We start from the raw sequence: 23,393 nt of genomic DNA, 5'->3' as shown, positions 1-23,393 counted from the left end.
CCCTCAAGGGCACAATGGAATGAATGACAGCAGCGTACGCTTGTGTCCATCCTTAGTGCCAAAACATCTTGCTTGTACACCAACAGATATGCACGAACGGTTGCCCATACACACAACGAGCATGTACACACACACACACGCGCACAAACAGACACAGAGATCCCAGACGGATGCTGCGGTTTGGGCGTCGGTATCGATCGACACTCGTCAGCATGTCCTCAATAACAAGCACTGTCCCCGAAAGCGCTGCAGCAAGCCTGTCAGGGAAAGAGACAAAAAAATAGTGGGATAGCGAGACGGAGAGAAAATGTGTATACCTGTGTGTAACAGCCTGACAGGTGAAACCTACTGCATGTGAACAACCATGATCAGCCACGCTGATACATGAAGAATGTCGTTACCCACACTGCATTGCCACAAGGCACAGCATCTTAATTTGTTCTAGACTTTTTACTGTTTTTCTTCTCTGCAAAGCCCCGCTTGAAGATTATGAGCAAGGGCACAGTGGCTGGAACCGAAGCGCAGGCCTGATGATAATGATGAAGTATCTAGCCACCCGGCTAACGAGAGCCCAGATCTGCCCTGAGTCTGCCTGCTATGCAAATTTCCCTCACACCAGCAATGAATCAAAGGCGTAGCAAACCAATGTTTCTCTTCGCAGCACTTTAGCAAAGCCATCATTCACAAAGGACACGCCAAAGGCACGCACACTCTGGTACACACACGCATGCATACACACAGGAAGACGGTACACTAACTTCAGCGGTTCTGCTGTGCAACAGCCGTACACCACGTCAAACCACTTTTTATGCTTGTGAGAAATGCTACAAACACAAGGTAATGCTCATCGGAGCTGATTGAATCCATGCACACGACTCTGCACGCATGTGCGACACTTCAGAGCACGATGGCCTCTAACATTGAGCCGACAATAACAAGGCTCCGGAGACAAATGCCTCCAAGTTGATGTTCTTGGCAGAGAAACACAGCGACATAAGACAGATCTTTTCTCTCCCTCGCTGTCTCTGACCTCACAGCACCCCTGTGTTCCCGCAGCATGGATTTTTAATGCTCAACAAATAAGTTGTATCTTTGTTGCCAAGATGAAAAGTGAGGGATCTTAGTGTTGAGGCTTTAATTGATGGATGAAGGCACGAGCACACGCACAGATGCACCCAAATACACAAGCATTTTTTTGAGTCACTGTATGTCCTTCATTCTCTCTTTTTCTTCCCCCGCCTCTCCATCTCTCTCTTTCCCTCTCAGTCCTCTCATTATCTTGTTGCTCTGTCAGGCCTGTAGGTTTGCCTCTGGGGTGTTGAACTGGCAGAAGTAACAGTATGATGGTAATTTGCTGGAATGGAAGGTTAGATGGGCTCACCTTGTTTTTTAAGTGTCATGAGGGCCAAACGGCAGACCTTTGACACCACGATTAATTACATAACACATGTAGAGGAGCTGTTTTTTTTCTGCCTGGATTAATGTCTTAATTGGATGTTTACACAGCAATATTACACTCATTTATGCTTGTAAACAAGTAGAAATACATGCATGTATGAATGACTAATCAAAGGCATGCATTACATCAGTAAATATATAAACTTGTAGGTAACAAGCAGCCACACACATGTACTCACATGTCATACGAGCGCACACACATAAACAGACGGTGACAGGCTTTTAAGCCTTTGTCAGATTAATAGCCACTTTCTCTCAGTGGTCAATAAATGCTTCAGGGAGTTCCCTAAAGGCTGCAGGATAGCTCCCCATGTGCGTGCGTGTGTGTGAGTATCTAACAGGCCTCATGGGTCAACCTGTCACCACAAAGATGGCTAAGCAGTTGGTTGGCCAGCGGGAAATCAATGTAAGGTGATGAGGCGACTGTGTGTTTGAGTGAGTGTGGGTGTGTGTGTGTCTTTGTCACTGTGTTTTTATGTGTGACTGTGCACTTTTGTGTCTTGATTGAGAAAAAAAAACAAATAGGAAAAACTTGAGGTCTCAGCACTGAATTGGTTTCATTGAACTGTTTTAGCTTAACGCCTCATTTCCACATAGCTGGTAGTAGCTGTCTACATCTGACGTATAAGGTATCCTCCTTGCGTCTCTGGGATGCCATGTCAATTTATGACTGTTACATGCATTGTGTCTTTTCAAAATACACTTCCGTCTTCACAGGAACTGTACAGTTTCTGATCATTCAATGCATGTTGTCTTTTTACGTCGGTAAAACACCTCATATTTATGTTTATTTCCTTGTGCAACAAAAGCAGGTGGTTAGGTCTAGAAAAAAGACATCATGGTTTGGCTTCACATTCATACAGGAAGTGAACACTGAGCTCAAGGGTGAAAGTCCGGTATTTGTTGGACTCATCCACTACCCCACCCACCCATCCTATAGGGACACTCCAGCTCCTTAAATTGTCTTTATTTGACATTGTTTCAAACTGAACTGAAACTAACTTTTCTGCCTTTCCTGTGCTGGCGTTTCAATCCCCTCCAAGAAAATCCATTTCCTTGAGTTGAACACTGGGGGCGTACTCTATATACTATACAGAAACACAGACACACAACAAAACTCGAAATAAAAGGGACTGTACATGCAAATAATAGCATCACAAAATGAGGTCTTCTTGCTTTCTTCTTTACATTTAGCCACATTCTTTGCAACCCTTTATTGTAGATGCTCATTAGCAGAGAAAACTTGCATCCAGATGCCACAATGTGGAGGTGGGAAGACAGTATGGAGCTAAAGGACTTGTCTGCCGCTTACACCCACAGGACCCAGCTCCATTCCTCGTGCAGCTGAGGGTTGTGGGCCTGCGGGGGTGAGGGGTCAGGGTGTGGGTTTCTGTGGGAGTCCTGATGCGATGTGGGCTGGAGATTATATGGAAGCACTAGAGCTGCTCTGCTTTTTTTCCCCCCGCTCCAGGGAGGGTTGGAGCTCTAGCTCGCTTCTCTGCTAGTGAACCCTGGTTGTTTAAACAAGCCCCTGCGGTCCTCATTACCCTTTCCCTGGGCACGCGCGTCCACACCGATGCAGGCGCACACAGTTGCGAATGTGCGCGCAGCACTTATAGAGGAAAAAGAAGCTCTTGCACGCACATGTAGCTATTGGCTTTGATGAAGTGTAACAGAGCTGGATGCCAGTTTGTGATGGTGTGCTCGGACAGCTGTCCTGTCCCTTATCAACCACTTGGCTTAAGGGGTCGTTACCACTGTAATGATGCTTGGACCACCCAAGGGTTGACACAGCAATACTCCAATAAAACAAAGCCTTTTTAAAGTTGATCCCATAATATCATTTTTCCATTAATAAAAGCACAGAAAACTCTCAAGTATTCTTAGTCAGCCATGTTAATTGCACATGATGATTTCAGAAGCTGCTTGTGTGTGTGTGTGTGTGTGTGTGTGTGTGTTTTATGCAAGCATTACAGTGCATTCACTGTTTCAAGTACTTAAGTGCAGCTATTTGAGCTCTCTACGCTCTCCATCTCCAAAGTGTTCAATCACTGCTATAGGTGAGCTTAGCTAAGCATGCAACCCCGTCTCTTCCCCTGTCTGTTCTTCCATTTACATCTTTCTCTCAATGCTCGTCATCATGTTCTCTGTGGAATCTATTGGTCCTCATATATACACACAGCCCTCCTGCGGCGGAGAGGGAAGGTGTTGAGAGCGTGACTTGTCTCGTCTTCAAGCTCACCTTCCTTTCCATTTGTCTCTGTGTTTTCATTTCACTTATAATCTCCTGCACCAGTAGATACCACCTATGGAGCAGGAGATAGACCTGGCATTACATTGCCTGTATGTTTGTGTGTGTGCTTGGCAGCGTGCATGTGTGTGATACTAAGCGCTGTGTGAAGCATTCGAGTGAAGCCGCAGTAGCTGGGTTGACTGAGACAATATTATAAGGCAGCTGTGGACTTTGGATGTTGCTGGATGTGGCAGCACACTGCAGCTCAAGAGGTTTTTCTAAAGACACAAGTGATTGAAATGTTTCTCTTGATGCGCCCAAACACAAGCTTGATAATATGTTGCATCACTTTCTCTTTTTTTCTTTTACAGATAACTTGAAACAACTCAAGTTCAAACAGGGCAACAAAAAATCCTCATCAGTTTCAAACTATAGTTTTAAGATGTTTTATATCTCTATAACTTCAGCACCCCTGAAGGGATTTTGTAGCTGTCTGAACAGAAGGTTTTTCTCTTTCTTTGTGGCGAACGCAGCTTAATGTACTTTGTCGCTCAGTGGTGTGTGATCTCTCAGAGATATCACGGACGTGGATGACCTTCCATGGCAGAGCCTTGCACAGAAGCCTCTGGTCATGACTCGCTTCCCATCATAAGAGAGTCCTTTCTCTCACCCAGAAAGCTATCATGTGGCAAAGTTAATCAATGTGACTATTGGCTGGAAGTAATCAAGTGATTAATCAGTGCGACATTTAGCTGACGCAGGAAATTCTGGAGAAAGAGTTATGGATATTGAAAGAGAGGGGACAAGAGTGGAGGAATATAGAGAGAAACAGAGGGGTAGAGTCACATGAGAGATCCTGTAAACGACAAATAAAACTCAACAAGGAGGTAATTGGGATGTAGGATGATTTGACACTGGTTCTTAGAGAAGAAAAAGAAATAATTTATGAACTAGAATAAAACTAGGAGGTCAGACCTGAGAAAAACAGAAATCATGTTCCTTGCTCTAAGATGAGCTGCATAAAAGGGGGGATTATCATTCTCATACCAAATATGAGGGTTGACATACTCATCTGTCAATCATGATTAAAAGACAGATATTGATCTGGGATGAGGCAAAGGCCACAGAATGTAATGTGATGAGGCGGTTAGACTCCTATTTTCTTGAGCTGCTAGTGTGAATTTCCACAAGATGATGCAACTTGTTGGTTGCAAGCTCAACAGCTTGCATCTCTTCCATTCCCAGCATCTTCTTTAAACACACTAAAATATTTGACAGGTTGTTCGTGTTGCGCTATATGACAGCCACAAACTTCCTGGTGTAGTGTAATCACTAGTTTGCCATGAAAATACTCCAGTATTTTATGTTCAGGCATTTATTTTTGTTGAAAATTGGTCGACAGCAGCATATTTTTACCTCCTCATTATAATGTGTATGACCTCATTAATTTGTTTTAGTCTGTAGCATGCGAACTGTAAGGCAAAGCTCATTTTGTTGCCAACGGTATTTTGAAGCTGAGTATTGTCTCAGAGTTTTCTGTTGTATGTTTTTTCTCAACTTTGTTGGTAATTATGTTCCCTGGCATTTAACTTTTTGTCCTTCAAAAAAAAAAAAAAGGCAAGACTTTATTCACACAAATTTCATGAAAACCACATTTCTGTTTGAACATGAAAGGGTTTTAAATGGCTTACGTTGTGCTTTGATTTGTCTTAAAAGCCTAAAAAGAAATTGAATTAGATAGTTTTGCAATTCACTGTGATATAACTCAGTGCTGTCTCCACTTTGATCTAACCAAATAAAAAATACATGTAAGGCGGTGCTTGTATTTATGCCATGCACCAACCCAGTATAATCTATAGACTCAGGACAATATTTTGTGCAAGGTTTGGAAGTAGGACACAGCAAGGCAAGAGGAGGCAGAGATGAAGGAGTGCAGAGGAAGAGGTGAGGAAAGGTCAAAGAAGTGATAATTTCATGCAGTAGCACCTTAAATTTCAATTTTCATTCCCAGGCATGACTGCAGAGGGAATGACAGGGGATGGAGAGAGTGACAGACAGGTGATGGAGTAAAGACGAGAAGCATTGGGTCAAGGGGGCTGATGAGGGGCCAGTAGCTAGTGAGAGTCATGAACGCGAGAAAGCCTTGGTGGCAACACATAGCTCTGGATGTGTAGGTGCAAGAGTGACTGATAGTGACAGAGAGATACTGTGGTTGGGGTGGCACATTTATGCCTAGAAGGGACAGGAGTGTGATGGCTGATGGTTTATTCTTGTTCTATTTTTTAAAAGAAGCCATGAAAGAGAAGGGAGAGGAAAGGGAAAGTGGAAAGGTAGACAGTGGATTCTGTTCGTTGCTCTAAGTGTGTTCATAAAATGAGACATAAGCTAAATCTTACCTGAGAACACAGGAGCTCAATAATAACAAATCAAAGTTATACCCATTTCATAGTCATTTCCCTGGAATAAAAACTACTGTACAATCACATCATGTATCTCAAGTACCAGAAACAAGAGGGCCCTTTTGATTCATTTAAGAATCGCTGACAATACATATGTACAATTTAGCTGATGCAGGAAATCCAAAATAAACTTAGACTGACTAAGGCAGGGGAAAACACAGAGATAGCTTTTTTTCCTGTCACTAATGTACAGACTTTAAAATGTATGTATATAAAAAGTAATCCATCCCGGACCAGGTAGTGGGGGCAGCAGGCTGAGCAAAGCACCCCAGACATCCCTCTCCCCAGTAACACTCTCCAGCTCCTCTTGGGGGGGGCGCCAAGGTGTTCCCAGGCCAGACGAGATATGTAATCCCTCAAGCGTGTTCTGGGTCTGCCTCGGGGTCTTATCAGTGGGACATGCCCGAAACACCTCCAGCGGGAGGCACCCAGGAGGCATCCTGATCAGATGCCCGGACAACCTCAACTGACCCCTTTCGACGCCAAGTAGCAGCGGCTCTACTCCGAGCGACCTCCTGATGTCCAAGCTCCACACCCTATCTCTAAGGCTGAGCCCAGACACCCCACGGAGAACACTCATTTCGGCTGCTTGTATCCATGATCTCATTCTTTCGGTCACTACCCAGAGCTCATGACCATAGGTGAGGGTTGGGACTTAGATGGACCAGTAACTCGAAGCTTTGCCTTCCAGCTCAGCTCCCTCTTCACCACGAGGGTCCAGCGCAGGCCCGCATCACTGCAGAAGCTGCACCAAACTGCCGATCCATCTTATGCTCCATTCTACCCTCACTCATGAACAAGACCCCGAGATACTTGAACTCCCTCACTTGGGGCAGTAACTCTCCCCCAGCCAAGAGGAGGCATAAAAATAAATGTACAGGACAAAAAAAAATGTATTCCAAAAGCAAAAATAGCTCATAGGGGTGTATTCACTGAGCACATGCAGCTCAGTGAGTTGCGGATGGCTCTCACACTGCAGGGGTTAGGGGTTTACCTTCCACTGGGACATGCTGAAAATGTCTTACAGTACCGAAGGGCATGCTGGAGGAAAGGTAAGTACTATCAATTTTTTTTAGGCTGGTCTAATCTTCAGTAGGATGCTTTGGTGGAATGCTACGGGTCTCATTCCCATAGCTTCCACTACACTCCTAGCTGCTGCTCAGTCGCTATGGTCTCTCCCTCCTTCCTGCCCCCTGTAGCTCTGGCTGGTTGATGTAACACGCATCACTTAGTGCACCAGGGCAGGAGAGTCGCCACAGACACCAGACACCACAAGACCAATATACTACAAATACAGAGAAGTTTTCCTGGTGGCAACAGACTTAATCAGCATTGTGTTAACTCGCTAAGTGAGGGCTTGATTGTAATGGAGATTCATTTATATGTAAATGTCCTGCATTCCAGCTTGAACAATTGAGCAGACTGGCATCTATGACCAGATTCTTTAGACTCCAAATAAAGTTAAAGCAACAGAAATTGGATATATTATCTCATTATATAAGGCTCTTACGGTTAACATGTTGGCAACAAATGTGTAACTTCAATCAGCAGAAACAGGGCAGCATCGACATCCCACAGTATTTCTCCTGTGTTAAACCAGATGAATGTGCGTCCAAAATTCCTCTTTATTCTTGGTTTGTTCTGTTAACTCCTGGGTCTAGCTGTCTTTCTTCAGCATGCCCTCATTTGCTACTTCCACTGCCCAGATAGCACATAATTAGAGAAGATGCAGAGCTCTGTGAGCTTGTCTGCTCTAAGCAGCTGCCCAATTGCCAATGAGCCAACTAATGCTGCAGACTAGGATATTGATTCTCGGCGGGATTGGCAGCATAGCAACATTTTCACTTTACAGAGTACTTTGATTTAATGTTAATTGTTTGGTTTTTTTGGTAAATTATCACTTTAGGACAAAAAGGAAAGCAAAACAAAACAAAGCTTTCACAATGGCAGATGGTGAAAAAAATATCTAACAAGTTTGTTCTCTCCAGTTTAGTAAAAGTGAAACGGGCACATATAAATTGTTGCCAAGTAAGACAAAGGAGGACATGGAGGAGCAAACTTTTTAAATAAAATGTTGTTATAATATTTATTTTATTTTAATCACGTCGCACTAAGATTTCTCCAGCGAATAGATGTTTCATGTCATGTTTTGCCGAGTGATGTTTTTCACACGGATAAGCATGCACATGTGTACACGCGCACACCCACACAGACTTTGCTTCAGCTCCAGTAACCATACAGAAATCTAGGACAGAGTCTCATTTTGATGATTCACGGCAGGATCATTTAACTAAGAATGGTGGTCTTAAAATTAGAGGTGTTAAAATTCCCACAGCAAGCTGGTAGCAGCTACCTATTACACAGCATTTCTCCCTGGGAAAAATGCACGGCTCTGGTTAGCCCCGCTGACCCCCATGGCTGAAATTAACTCTTTAGCATGGAGCTCCCTTCATGCTGCATAACTGCACTGCTCCCTCGATTAGCCTTGTGACCCCACTGGTCTCAGCTATTTATCCAGGCGCTCATTCTGCACAACACCTTTTCTCTCCTTGGATTAAATTGCCTGAAACATTTTGTAGCCGGGCTGGAGACGGAAGGAACAAGCAGAGAGGCCTTATCTCGAGAAGTGATGAGGCCCTGGCAGTCCTTGAGCCCTGTAAAGAAGAAGATTGTTCTCACTGGCCATATATATGAGTGTGTGTGTCTCTGTGTGTTTGAGGCGTGTGGACTACTGCACACTGTGGAGGAGTATTTTACTGTAGGTCAAGGCCATACTCTTCTCTCTGCAATCTGTCTTACACATTGAGAGACAAAGAGACGGATAAAGAGAGGATGAGAAAATGGATGAATGATTATGAATAAGTTTACGAGTATGTCACGTGATGTTTACACGTTTCACACGAGATCCGAACATTGGTCTCCTGGGTGAAAGTCTTGTGATTGTGTTTACATTGGAGATACTTGAAAGTCTGGAGCATCTCAAACAGACACTAATGGGTGCTTTGTGCGTCAGAATCAGACATCGATGGCCACTGACCAATCTACCGTATCTGATGCCCTGGAAATGAGAACAGGCTGGTTATTCTCGCTATCAAGGGAAATCCCTACTCTCACATGGTGAAGCACATGTCTCAGTTTCCAGTTTATTAGGTACTGCGAGCTACAACTAATCTAGTCTGATGCAACATTACTGTAGAAGCAGAATAGGGATTATTGGCATAGCTTCACCTACTTTGAAGTTGCAAGAAGAAGGGGAAGGTCTGAAGGGGTCAAAACTCCAGCATCCCTTGTAGAGTAAAGACAAACTTTAATGTCAGACTAGTGTCTTTTGGCTTGTTCCTTTCATCAGGGTCTCTAATACTGCCATAAATCCCTGTTTTAAAGAGGTGCTCATACAATATATGAACAATTTGGAGGATGTTGTTGGAGGAGGTTGTTAGACCAGCCTCACTGGATATCAGTGAGGTTCCAAGTGTCCGGACTTCACCGTACTTGCAGACTTGCGGACTTTGCAGCGCATTCCCAGGACGTCTGGGAGTGCTGAGAGCTGTCCACAATTCATCCAGTCCACAAGGGGTCTCAAGCGGACTTTCTGCAGACTTACAGAGAGTCTGTTCGGGGTGCAGTCTTCAGCAGACTTCACTGATTTGATTGCACACAATTCATTGTAATATGGACATGACGTGGTAGTTTTAATGTCAATAGCTGACTAGAACAAAACTTATGTATATGTAAAAGTTGCTGTAGCCTATTAAAACAATACTTGAATTGTGTAGGCCAGAAATAATATTCAACAACAACAAGTATTGCACAGGGTAATGCCAAATGTATACACTAGAAAAGTGGCAGAAAAACAACGAGATCTTCTGATGTAACTAATACGCCTACCCGATTTACTCAGTCATAGCTTGGCCATTATTTACAAACATCTCTGCATCTGAATGTCTGCAGTCTGTATGTTATACATAGATGTGTTTTGTTCACTCACAAAACAACCCTATACATGAGATTTAGATCTTATTATCTACAGGGGCGGATTTGCAGACAGAATATGACAGCAGTTACAATGTTTGTAATTGTCACTTGAATGTGTCCATGGCAATGAGTAAAACAGCCTCAAGGGCTGTCTATCAGTGGCTTGTAGTCTCTGCCTTGGCAGACTTTACGTGGTGATGGTGAAGTGGTCATAGTACGTATGATTTAAGTCTGCGAGGGCTCAGTCCACAAGCCCAGAGGGTTGACATTTGCCTAAATAAAAGAAACAACAGCACCACAGATGACATCCTCTGGACGTCATCCAAAATGTTCATGAATTTAAATCAACACCTCTCTGGAACAGTTTCAACAAAACTGAACATTACATGAAGGTAGGATTTATAGCAGGACACTGTGTTAGTTTAAGGTAGGTGTACCTGATAAAGTGGCAAATGAGTTCTGATTGTCTTGTCTTGACTTTCATAAAAACCCTGTGGTTGGGCTTTTTTCCTTGCACACCACAAACAAACTGCACAAGTCCTCTTGGAAGACTCACGCCAGAAAAGGTTCTTTCGTCTGCACCAGAGTTTGATCGACAGCTTTCACACCAGAATCAGACCAAACAGGCAAGTGCACCTAACATCCTTTGGCATGACACGAACATATTTTGGTCAGTATCAAAAGAGTTTTGAGGGTCAATATGTATCCCTTGATCTGTCTGTCTGCAGAATCTATCAAGCATTATTGTGTCCATGTCTCTCTCTCCTGTCTTTCTCTGTGTTTCTTCCCTCTGGTTGTTGTGTCAGGGTTATCTCTACATTTCGAGCCATCCCACCTTCTTTCTTTTACCACCCGTAAAGCTTATATGGGCTCAAAGTTACGATTGCAGTTTTACAGAATGCGATCCTCTGCAGGTACAGCCATGTTGTGAAATTCCTCTTTCTATCACACCAGGGACAAAAGTTGGCAGAGTCACATTTGTTAAAGTCAGATATTAATTCTCTCTCTCTGCCAGAAAAAGAGTTATTGTGAACGAGGACCTCTGTGATTAATGCTTCAGATCACAGTATAACTTCGACCTTACCCAGCAAGCATATCACAGATGATAATGCACCAGAGGTTCCCCAAACAAGAAAACTGTTTTCTGAGTTAGAGCAACGTAAAATATTCTGATATCAGAGAGAGATTTAGGCCTAGATTTATCAGATAAATCCCAATGAAAGGCACTTGATCACCCATGACTACATGCCTGATCACTCCTCTAAGACAACAGAACTGAAGAAGGTTTTCAGAAGAACAATACCATATCCTCAATCAGAACTCCTCAAGTGATATGGATTTAACTTTTCCAGACATTTTGAAAAGTGCTTTCAGTGGGAATTCAAAATGATCCAAGTTGTGATCCATTTAAGTCCCTCGGATAAGGACTTCCAAATACTGATCCCCTGAACAGAGACAGCTGTCAGACCAAAGGAGAGAGACACTTATGTCAAGGAATTGACCATTTATAGCAGATGTTTGCAGTGAGACTTGACAATCTTTGCTCTGCTCTTTGAGGGAGTAGAAAAACTCTGGGGAATGTGAGAATAAATGACGAAGAATAAATCCCCTCTTAATAAACCAAAATCGTAGCAGATAAGGAACAGGTTTGGGTGGTGGAGGAAGCTGCAGCAGTAGTTCGAAATATCAGGTTATAATGGCCTCATTGCACATCAGCATGAATATAATTGGATGTTACTCATCAGCTGGTAGCCAAGCAGCTGAATGAGCCAGTGGTTGTGACGGATGAAAGAAGCATCTGACGCCAATCGGCTAATGTAAGCACGACTTCAACTCATACTAGGCTTCATGTTTGCAAAAGGATGCCATAAAATTTCTCATAGATGCAGAGCAGACACTGTGCAAGCTTTCAATGTGGCACTGAGTGTTCTTTACATGGATATTTGTGTTGCCTTTGTAGATTCTTACTGCCAGTCTGAAGGGCTGAACTGATCATTACTTAAGCTCCCTGCTCCAATATACCAACCTCTTTGATTCTTCTGCAGAAGCCATCGAGGCCACTCTCTACAGGCAGGAGTGGGTGGATATGAGCATGCCTGTACAAGCGAGCATATGCTTTCTACGTGAAGTCATGGTTGTGTATTAGTGTGAATGAATGAATGGGCACACAGAGCGCATCGATGCATATTGGTTTGCAGAACATGCTATTCCAAAGGCATAGCCTTGCCTAGTAAATTACAGAAATTATGTGAAATAACACACTCTTGTAGTTACATTATGGAAGCCAATTGTGCTCAAGTAAACAGCTGCTAACTAAAAATTAGCACAAAATCATCTGGAAAAAAGGGAACGTAGTGTAACTAAATAATTCAAAATAAAAAGAGGTAACAGTGCACACAGAGCGCATTAGCAGCTGCATCGGAAAGCATAATATTCACGTACAATACAGAAAAGCATACACGAAGAGGACATCCATTCAGAAAACACAGCAATGTTAATGATACCGTGACAATAAATGTGTTTCCAGTTTTCAACTCACAACTCAATCTCCCAGTTTCCAGCTGAAAGGAGAGGATAACCGTGTAGAAATCTAGGACACCATCTTATTGTGATGATTCAAGGGAGGGTTATCAGTGCCTGGCTGAGCCACAATCTCAATGAGCTTTTTTGTTTTCTTTTCTCATATTCGGGGTTTCACCTCTATTTCTCCCTCGCTTATCTTCTTTTTTTTTTTTTAACCTCACATGGGTTCATCCTTTCATCCCACCTTAAAGAAAAATAAAACAGTTGAAAGCGGGCAAGGACTGGAGCAATACCTCGCTTCTGCTAAGCCAAACTAAGCATGTCTGTGAATGAGTGTATGTGTGCGGGTGCACAAATCCTGCATGGCCGTGTTCAATGAGCGTGCACAGCCCCAAAGATTGCCCCCCCCCCGTCCTGCTGCGTTGACCCCCTCTGATGAAAGGTAGTTGACAGTGTAGAGATAAGTGGTGTGTGAGTGTTTGTGTACTCAGGAGAGAGGTTGAGGGCGAGAGTCAGCGCCCGAGTATCATTTCTTCTGCCCCCTCTACCAAGTGGAGAACCAAAGTCTGGCTACTACACTCTTCTCGTGACACTCTCTTGTGCTTTATGGAAAAACACCTGCCAGAGTGCGCTCTGGGCTGCTCTGGATTGCTTTGGCCTGCTAGCTAAGTGCCCATGCAAATGCAGTTTGTGTGTGTATGTGTGTGTGTGTGTTTATGGAAGAACATTTGCACGAATGCATTTAGCGTGTAGGCAGATGTGGCTAATTTTCCGTTGTAGGTATATATCCATACAATGCTTTAATCAACATTAGAACTGTTGTAAGGCAAAGAAAGACAAAACAATACGAATAAAAGAAACGTAATCTTAAAAAAACAAATAGAAGAATTAAGACTTCGGCAAAAAATGATTAAGAAATATCTGCAAAACAAGAATAACACAAATGAACAAAGCTAAAAAGAAACAATGAAAGCCACAGAACAAATGAGCAAAGACAAAAGAAGGGGAGGAAGAAAAAGAAAGTAAAGCTAGAATCATAGCAGCAGCACAGCAGCTGCCCTTCACCACAGTCGGGTGCAACCGTCTGCCGACTCTGTTCACCTCTCCGTGAGACGCAGGGCCGGCGACTAAGTGTGGACACTGATCTATAATCCACCTCCCTCCCTCCGTCCCTCTGCAAGGCCCCCCACCCGCATCCCCTTCCGTTCCTTTACGGCGTCAGCATGACGGTGTTGCTATGGCAACAGCATACCACTGCAGAGGCAAATGTGAGCAGTAATCGATCTGTACGTGTGGCTGTGTCATGTGCATACATATCACTGTTGTCATGCAAAGAGTCTCACGGTAAAATGCCAAGTTGGGTTTAGTAGATATCATAAGGTGATAGATCTGTATCAGGAGGAGAAAGGCAGGAACAAGATGAAAGCAGGGAGAGGGCGATGACATGTGACAAAGAGTGTAGGCTGTACTGTCGGAGTTCATCTTAGCTCCTTTGTCTTAAATTTGTGTTAAAGACTGGAAGCTTCTCTTTGGGTGATAAAATTCCAACCTTGGGCTGAATGAACATTTCAGAAACCACTGATAACTCACAAAGAAGCAAGTTAAATATCATCACTATTTTTATACTCCCTCTAAAAATGGAAATTACAGTGAAAAACACCACCTCTGAACCTTTGATATATTTGCTTGTTTTTAGCCATGCTCGCAGCATGTCTCTAGGGATGGCAATGTCAGTTGGTACATCAGTTGTTTGGTCTGTTGGCCAGTCCACCACTTTGGTCCAGAGTGAAACATCTAAACAATTATAGGATAGATTTCCCAGAATTTTGTACAGTCCCCATTTAATGTGGAGCGGTTATCATGATGTCTAAAGGATGTATCCCTAGGACTTTGGTGATCCCCTGACTAGGGATGTCGACTATTAACAGTTGATTGGATAACTGCTAAGAATTTTTTTGACCAGTTACGTATGTTGGTCTATAGGTTAAGGCTCTGATCACACAGAAAGCGTTTTAGCAGCTTGAGGCATCTTTTTGTAATTGTTTTTAATGAGAATGAAGCTTTTTGCCAGCGTTTTTGCATTGCAACGCACCTGGCATTTCTGCACTCTAGGCACCTGGCATTTTTGCAATCTGAACTCCTCCAGCTGAAAAACTTCAACTCAAAGCAGAACAATGCCCCAGGTCATCTCTTTTTTTGTCATCTTTTTTCCCATTGTCCAATTGGATGATTTGAGAGGCGGGCCTTCTGTGGTGGTCATGACAACAAGTTTACAGTTGGTAAACAATGGAGGAGAAACTGGTTGTAGTGGTTGCTGGATACCCAGAGCTATACGGCCAGACGATAGACAGCAGGTTGTCAAACTCCCCCCGAGTCATCCTAAAATGTGCCTCGAAACAGCCCTCATCGAGGAGAAGCTCCAGGACCAACTGGTGGTACTCCCCATGATCCACCCTCTTTTTTAGGGTCTCATGTACCCACACAGATCTCTGTTTCCCTGAGTCTAAAGATGGGAAGATGGCTTTGTGTCCAAAGAGTTGTACCATGTTTCTGTAGCAAACATGGTGGTGGCAGGTAGGTGTTACCAGGGGTTATCACCCAAACAAGCACTGCCGCTGGCCAGCTCCCACCCAACCCAGCCGGGTGGTGCACAGTGTAGAGCAACCAATGCTAAAGTTAGCTAAGAGACCGAAGGGTAGGTAGTGGGCACTACAGTAGACTGTGTTTCCACTTGTTAATGCAATCATCTGACTGTCTGTCAGCAGGGCCAACAGAAAATAAAATAAAAAGCAAGACATTTACATCATACAACACTAAAATTCCACCACCTATAAATGGATAGCACTTTAAAACACAGTGCTAAAGCTCACCGAGTTAATGGAGTTGCTGGACTAAAAGGAAAGGCGTCCTGTATTTCACATTATTTTACATTTTTAATTTATTTTCTTTAATTAATCCCTTGCCTTTCCTCTAGCACCACCATGAGGTTCACAGTTGTGATTTTGAATTAAATGTCTTGCCAATGATTGGATGGATTGTTGTGTAATTTGATATGGACATTATTGATTCCTCATGTTGAATTATAATCACTTCTGTGATCCCTTTTCCGTCCAGCCCAAATTATGACCAAACACCTGAAAATTGAGATTGGAATCGACATCTCCATCAGCCTCAGCTGTACTTATGTTTGGTGCTGATTAACAAACGCTGGCATGCTAACATACTGAACTAAGATGTTGAACATGGTAAACATTGTTCTTGCTTAAAGTCAGTATGTCAGCATTGTCAGTGTGATCATGTTAGCATGTTAGCATTTAGCTCAAAGCCCCATTGTGCCTAAGTACAGCCTCACAAAGACAATAGCATGTCTGTTGACTCTTGATTTTATTGATTGGGATTGGTGCTGCTTTTATCTGCTGAAGTTTCATTGTGTAATTAAATGCTAAAGACATTTCCCAGCCAGACTGACAGACAGTAAGATGTTTAGATAAAGTCACAAGGTTGTCACCCAGGAAACTGTGGTATCTTTGAACAATGTGTGTCAGACTAAGGTAGAGATATTAAGTGCATCAGCACTGACTTTGCAACAAGTTCACCAGTGCCTCAAGCTAATCACACATCGATTCATTTAACGTGCTTCTGGCTGTGTTGTAAACACTGCTACACTGGCTTATAGCAAACACACTATACAGAGGTTCCTGCACAAACATGCTAAACCATGGGTGTAATTGTCTGTAATTGATCAGGCCGATGCAGCGCAGCAATCTTGCTTGCCATGCTTTGAATGAATTGTTCTGGCCACCCCTGCATTGATTGCTCTTTGATTGTAGTGTGTAGTTTTGCTTGGAGTCCGCTGGACTGTAAATCCATTGAAATTCTCATCTTGTTATGGAAGTGAGGGAAAGAAAGGCTGAAGTGGAAGACAGAGGGTGAGGGGGCGGAGGGCAGAGCGATAGACTGAATGACTGTGCGGTGTGGGAGTTGGAAGATTTGAAAAATATCTAATAAGAGAAAGAAAACGGGGAAAAAGGGCAATTTGGGATTGAGAATGAAAGTGAAATGAAACAAAGTCAGTTTGGCAGTTTGGTAGTATACCAGGGCTTGTGTTGATCTGTGTGTATATATGTGGCTATGTATGTGTGTGTGTAGGTGTGAAAGAAACCAGTCAGCCTGTGGGGCTGAGAAAACTAGATTTTGAATCCATTTTGAAGGCGCACAAATGACCTTGAGGCCCTGCTAGTCAGGCGAACGCTGTCCTGCACCAACCTGATTCAACTTCTCTCTTCATATCTGCTGCTGAGTGAGAAAGAGGTGAGAGAGGAGTGCGAGAGAGAGAGATGGAGTGGGTCTGTCTGTCCAGTAGCTTATAAAAAGTCCATTATGGTGCGCTTCTATCAGTTTGGGCTCTCCCAGATGGACCCCGGAGTAAATGGACAGCGCCAGAGAGCTATAAGCTCAGATTTGATATACGGCGGAGAAATAGCTCTGTGTGTGTGTGTTTGTGAGTGTGCGTGTGTGTGAGATTGTGCGTGTGTTTAGAGGAGTGTGCATTCAATCATATACACTGCACTGAAAGAGCTGACAGTAGTCAACGCTGAACATTTACGTGCCACTGTTTTTGAGCATGCCGTGCACTTAACACAGCTGTTTACCATATTACCATATGCGCTCTCCTGCCACACACACATACACACACATACACACACACACACACACACACACACACATACATACAGGCTTCCCAGCAGGCTTAAATCCCGGCTCAGTCTGACAAAGGAGCCTGTGGCTCTTACTGGCTCTGCCCCAATCCCCTTCCCCAGCCTGCTGCTTTGTACGAGCTCAAAACCGCTTTACTGCATGACGTTTATTTATCAGCCATATTTACTCCCCATTGTGTAGGTGTGTGTATGTGTGTGTGTCTCAGTGTTTGTCTGTGCCACATCAAGGTATATTTGAGCTTTGGTGACACTGCTAATGTGTGTATTTAGATGTTCAAAATGCTGCGTTCATGTCCTCACACTTGTGTGTGTTCATTGCCAGCGCCCCACCGCTCTTTGCATTGAGTTGAGGAGGCTGACAAAAGCCTCTGCCTGCTGAGCGATAGCGCTCAGTGGGCTGTGAATAGGACTCACTCTGTCCTTCTACATGCTTCTTTATCAACTGTTTGTTTGTTTGGAGGAGAGAGAGGAGAAAACAAAACAAAAACTTGGATGAGAACTGTTGGAGAACCATTGCTTTGTTCTTAGCAGTTGGGTTCCAATGAAGCAAACAAATCAAGTGGTTTCCTCAAATAACCAGCAAACTCATTTTGGGGACTGTTTTGCTGTTGCAGCGCTGCACTTACCCAAAATTAACCACGTTTTTTCCCATACATTGTATTATTTGTGGTGGCCTGCGAACATTCCCCCCCACATATTGATTTTCTATTATTTAAAATCTGATAGCAGATAATATATTTCAATCGAAAAATGTGCTACGTTGGCTCTGATGTATCGACCTTTCTGTCTGTTGTCACCACTCTGTATCTGATTCGGTACACGTCACAAGCAGTAGCTTATCAACACTAAAGACTGCTGTACCACACATTTATGCGGCAAAGAGGAACTCAGCCTGACGCAGCTCCAAAGAATGAACAGCTGTGTGTGAAATTTAAGCGAGCTGATATTACACAAGTTGTGATAAACAGCACAATCCAATACGATGAAGTTGCAATACGCCCAGTATTTCCACTGCAGTATGTGGTTAGTAACAGTAGTTACTGAATGTAACTTAAGTTCTATGAGTACCAGAACTGCAAGGAGAGGAAGAGGGAGTGAGACAACACCTGGACATAGCGAGAGATGTGACCACATGATCATAGTTTTATATTAATGCACTGCAGTGATGATGGCGACATTTCATAGACCACACGTATATTACACAGACCTGCCGATATTTATTCAGCCCAAAGTTGACCTGTTTATAGTATGTGAGTCAGCCATCTTGTCACACTTTTAGTCGAGACTGTCAGTCTGCAATGTAGTTCATACACGTTTCTGATAAACCAGAGAATTATGCAGTAACATTGGGCTTCATGATCAAAGACAGCTTTTGTCCCCGTCTCTCTGTGGGAAACACTGAGCCAGTTGAACAGTGGGACCAGCATTGTTATGGCTTTTTACTGACATTTTTCATTTGATCAGTCAGTAACTTGTGCTTGTTTAATGTCATTTCGCACCAGGGAACAGGATAAGACACTTTTTAAAAAAGAAAATGTCACAGATTATCACTTCATGTGCACTTTCATGAGCGGCTTCACTGATATTTTTTAGTGAACAATTAGCTGTGCTTTTAGTGCTGAATAGGCCTCGTGCTATGAAAGTCAGTGGTTACTAACTCATTATTGTATACTCATATGTAAAGTATCAGCGTTCAAGCCTTGCACCTGGCCAATCACATGATTACTTACCTTATCTTATTCCACTAGAGCAGAAGAGACAGCTGGAATAGGTTGTCAAAAGCAGGGTTTTGCACTCTAGTTTTATTTCTGTTCTTTCAACATCAAATGTTCTTGTTAAACTAAGAAAAGGCAAGTTCAGAGAAGTTGCTTCAAGTAGACCCTGACTTTTGTAGATTCTCAATCTACTTAATATATTGATGATGACCCATCATTTTATATTTTTCATGCACTGTGCTCCAACAATAGCACAGGAGATCTCTTCATTTGTCAGGGCAAGATTCTAAAACACTTTTCACTTCACTGACGCATCTGTCAGATGACACAAAAGCATCTGCGCCGCTACAAGTAAAATATCAAATCTCCACCTCTGCTCCCGACCAATCACAGGATTATCGACCCTGCTCACGATTGGAAGTGATACCGCCAGCTATAGATGGAAAATAGATTCCCCTGGAGATGAAGGAACGGCAGAAATGGGTGGAAAAAAGTAGGGATGAGAGAGGGCAAAAAGGTTTGATGAAGTGTGCGATGATGTGTCCATTAAAGTGTGGTGCAGAACATTAAACAATATAGTGGGGTTTGTAAAGGTCAGTACTCTCACGGGGTTTACTCATATTGATCTTTAGTTTCGATTGAGCCGGACTCCGCAACGGTGTCCATCACAATCGTCTGTCCTGCAGACCTAGCAGAGAGAGCGAGAGGGACAAACAGAGACAGAGGAGGAGAGAGAAATAAAGAGATAGAGAGAAAAGTAGTTCTCACTGGTCATTTTATGTGAGACATTACTCCTCTATCCTGCTTCGCTGACCTCTGTGTCTCAGAAGCACAGGAGTGCAGAATATACACCCACACACAGGGCTTAATTTGTGCCCGATTCTGCCAGAAAATGACTCAGAAACTCCCAGATCGGGACCGGCACTACCTCTGTCGCTCTTCAAAATAAATCAATACATTTTCTGAAATGTTTAAAAGTGGAATTCAGAAACTTTGTATTATCTTGTAGAAGTTTGTGGTATCTTGTGTGTCATTGATTTCCCACTGACATGAGTCACGAATCCTTTCAGGAGGCAGTCAGACCTTAGACTTACCAAACTCACCTCAGTGGATCAGCAGGGTGGTATTAGTAGCACATGTTTTGCTAAGAACATGGGCTGTATTGCGAGCTTTATGGCACCTGTTAGCAGACATTAACAGCAGGAGGAATTTCCCAAGGATGAGGAGAATTTGGAATTGACATTTTCCTAGGCCCTGTCCTTTCTTAATTACTGTTGCTGCGCTCATCTAGCTGGTGCTATCCCATTGTTCCTCATTAGTCCAAAAAATGTCCCATAGGACTAGAAACCCATTTCTCTGACAGCCCGTTATACCAAAAATAAATGCCCATTGCTCTGGAGCCCTGTTTCTCTGAAAATACACACATCCTGCAGTTAGTTACCCAGAGGCATTTGAGCCACTGATCCTGGGCGTTTTACCAACCCTTCCTGGTGTTTCCCAGCGGTGTGAGCCACCAAACTAGGGGGTTTGTCACAGACTTGTCTCTGCTTTCCCAGTGACTTTTAGTGCTTAGACCTAACCACACATTCACCACATTGTTGTTGATGTAACCATGTATCCATGGTTTAAAGAAACATAGGCCTATATTGCAAACATTCTTTCCTGGCCATCGGGTTGACTAACAGCAGGGAGTATGTATTTTTGGAGAACCTGTTTATTGGATAACTGGCTGTCACAGCTATGGGATTTTAGTCTAATGGGACATATTTTGGACTAATGAGGAACAATGGGATGGCACCAGCTAGATGGGCATAGCAACAGTAATTAAGAAAGGACAGGGCTTAGGAAAATGTTGGCACCAGACAGACTATATCTCTCTCTCTCTCTCTCTCTCTCTCTCTCTCTCTCTCTCTCTCTTTATATAGATATATATATATATATATATGTATTTCACAAAGGTAGTAGCCAAATGTACCACTTTAAGCAACTGGTCTTCATTTCTACACAGACATTAACAAATGCTTCTTACCTGAGTCCACAACCATGGCATTTGTTGACTAAAATGTTGACAGTTTCCACTGTGGCAAGCTAGCGTTCGTTATGGTGGATACATACTGTAGGTGATAATGCTAGAATATGAAAGTTTCATGTCCTACTATGGGTTAACCCAGTTCGCTGGGCATGCCATAATCTGCTGTTTATGTGCAGACTGAAGCAACAACACCCTCCAAACATTTGAGATGCCAAGTTCCGCTCTCACTATAGCCCCATGCACACAGCTTCAGCATGTGGAGACATTTCAAAGCCCGACATGCCCTCTGTGCCTAGTTACAGTTGCTAAGCAGTGATTTGATAATTGCTGTTTGGGGGAGAGTTTAGCAATCAACAATAGTCTTAACCTACCAGTTAGGTCAATTAGAGGGAAAAGATTAGAGGAAAAGCAGCGAGGCAGGTGAAAAGTTCATTTTTTGCATAAGCCAAACACAAGTTTTGTTTCTAACATTTTCTGCCGTGTGAATATTGATGGGCTCAGAGGATGAGTAGTGTTATCATGGTGGAGATGATAGTAAAGATGAGTGTAGCATCAGCCCAGGGACTGTGGAAATGCAAGCTACAAATATGTAGGAGCAATGTATCCTGGCACAAGGTTTAATGTTCCTGGTGTAAGATATTACTGTAAAATCTACAGCCAAGCAAGTGGGCGTTTGTGCTGTGCACTGACCTGAGTATGCTTAATAAAAACTTGTAAATCCCAGAGCTGTTAGCATGTGCATCTCTACTCTCCATTTAATAGTCACTTTAAATGCAACAATATTGTAATTTTTTGAAGGCAATGAGGCAAAATTGAGCTCGCTTTATTGCCTTCCAAAATACTTTCGGAGTGCTGTTGCACCATTTGCTAATTTCAGTTCATCTCGAAACAAAGTGAAGCTAGCAACCCACACACATGCACACAACAGAAATGTTGTTTACCCAGGGCTGTAGCCAGCTGCAGATGTTATCTAGATAGCACACAAACAAAATTATTACATTGTTCCTGTGGTAAAATATTTTTCTTTGGCCTTTAAGTATAAGTGTTGCTGCTGAGAACAACGCTTGTAACAAGGGAATGGCAGAGTTAGGCGGTGCTGTGAATGAAAGTGCGAGCTGGAGGGTTTAAAAAAACAAAATGTAGTTTTTCTTCCCCTATAAAAGGCCAAATGGGCGTTTGAGCAATCATGACAGAAACTCAGCACAACTCCTATGCTTTTGTTGTGTGTATGTGTTCACTGGGACGCAGGGGAGGATGTGCTGTGCGTGCACATGTTTGCGTTCCTCCTCAGGTCCGCTACTTGACAGAAGTGAATGCGAGGAAATTTCAGTGCCAATCACTTTTGCACTCTGTAATCTAATACAAACACACAATCCCATTCCATGTGGATAATGCACCTTGGATACGCCGTATGTCTCAGTTTCTTGGCAGAGATGCAACCACTGCAAAAAATCCCATGGGGCAAGAAGTACCCAAGTGAAAAAAGATCTGCTAAATCAAAGATTGTTTCCCCTGCCGAGGGAGTTGATTAAGTCTTGTGTTGCTGAAACTAAGCCTACAAATCCATTTGCACAGATCAGAACAGACTGCGCTCATGCCTCCGTATGTTTGTACCAATTGAGATAAAAGCGACTTAGATATGTTGCATGATTTCACTTTCTCCATACTTTTTCTCCAGGCAATCGTTCTGTTTCCTCAAATTCTTATCACTGATAGGACGTATACAAGTTCCAGGCTTTTCTCCAGCACAGCTGCATGTTTTATTTATGTTTCATAACCCAGCCAAAACTTTTTTATAGGCTGCTTACTTTGCTTACTTACTTCCCATTGCATTTCAATATGTATATTTTTATTGACATTTCGCGTTTTGCCTCTAAGCTAATGAGACAGTCAGAATAGACTTCCTCCTTATTTTCTGAGATTATACTGCAGACTTGACATTCTGTTATCTGTATCTGCACGATGTGTGCTGAAATGTATCAGCGTGTTCTTTAAATATTCTGCTACAAGGAGCAAGCCAAGGAAATGTAGGCGTTTGTAGTTTTATTTTGCCAGAGTCGTGTTTTGGATGTACTAAAAGATGTACTTTTTTTTTAATCCTCTGAATGTACAAAGTGGATATGGATGCTGGTGTGCACTTAATAGTCCAGTTTTAAAACCAACTCTCTGTATGTCATGGCACAAAAGCACAGAGTAAACAAAATTAGGTGTCTGCATTCCAGTTTTTATAATCTTACACAGTCAGCCTTTCATTGGATTGCACATATTGAAGGGGGAAAA

At 43.0% G+C, this 23,393-nt stretch overlaps 1 protein-coding gene across 1 annotated transcript in view; it reads left to right on the top strand.

Moving 5' to 3' along the window:
* Nucleotides 1-23,393, top strand: part of adgrb2 (adhesion G protein-coupled receptor B2) — a 273,447-nt gene that overhangs the window by 114,745 nt on the left and 135,309 nt on the right. The window lies entirely within an intron of this gene.

The sequence above is a fragment of the Epinephelus moara genome, chromosome 22 (genome assembly GCF_006386435.1).
Source record: "Epinephelus moara isolate mb chromosome 22, YSFRI_EMoa_1.0, whole genome shotgun sequence".
In the NCBI taxonomy this organism is placed as follows: Eukaryota; Metazoa; Chordata; class Actinopteri; order Perciformes; family Serranidae; genus Epinephelus; species Epinephelus moara.
Note: the sequence above shows the minus strand (reverse complement) of the source record. Positions and strands in the feature narration are given on the sequence as shown.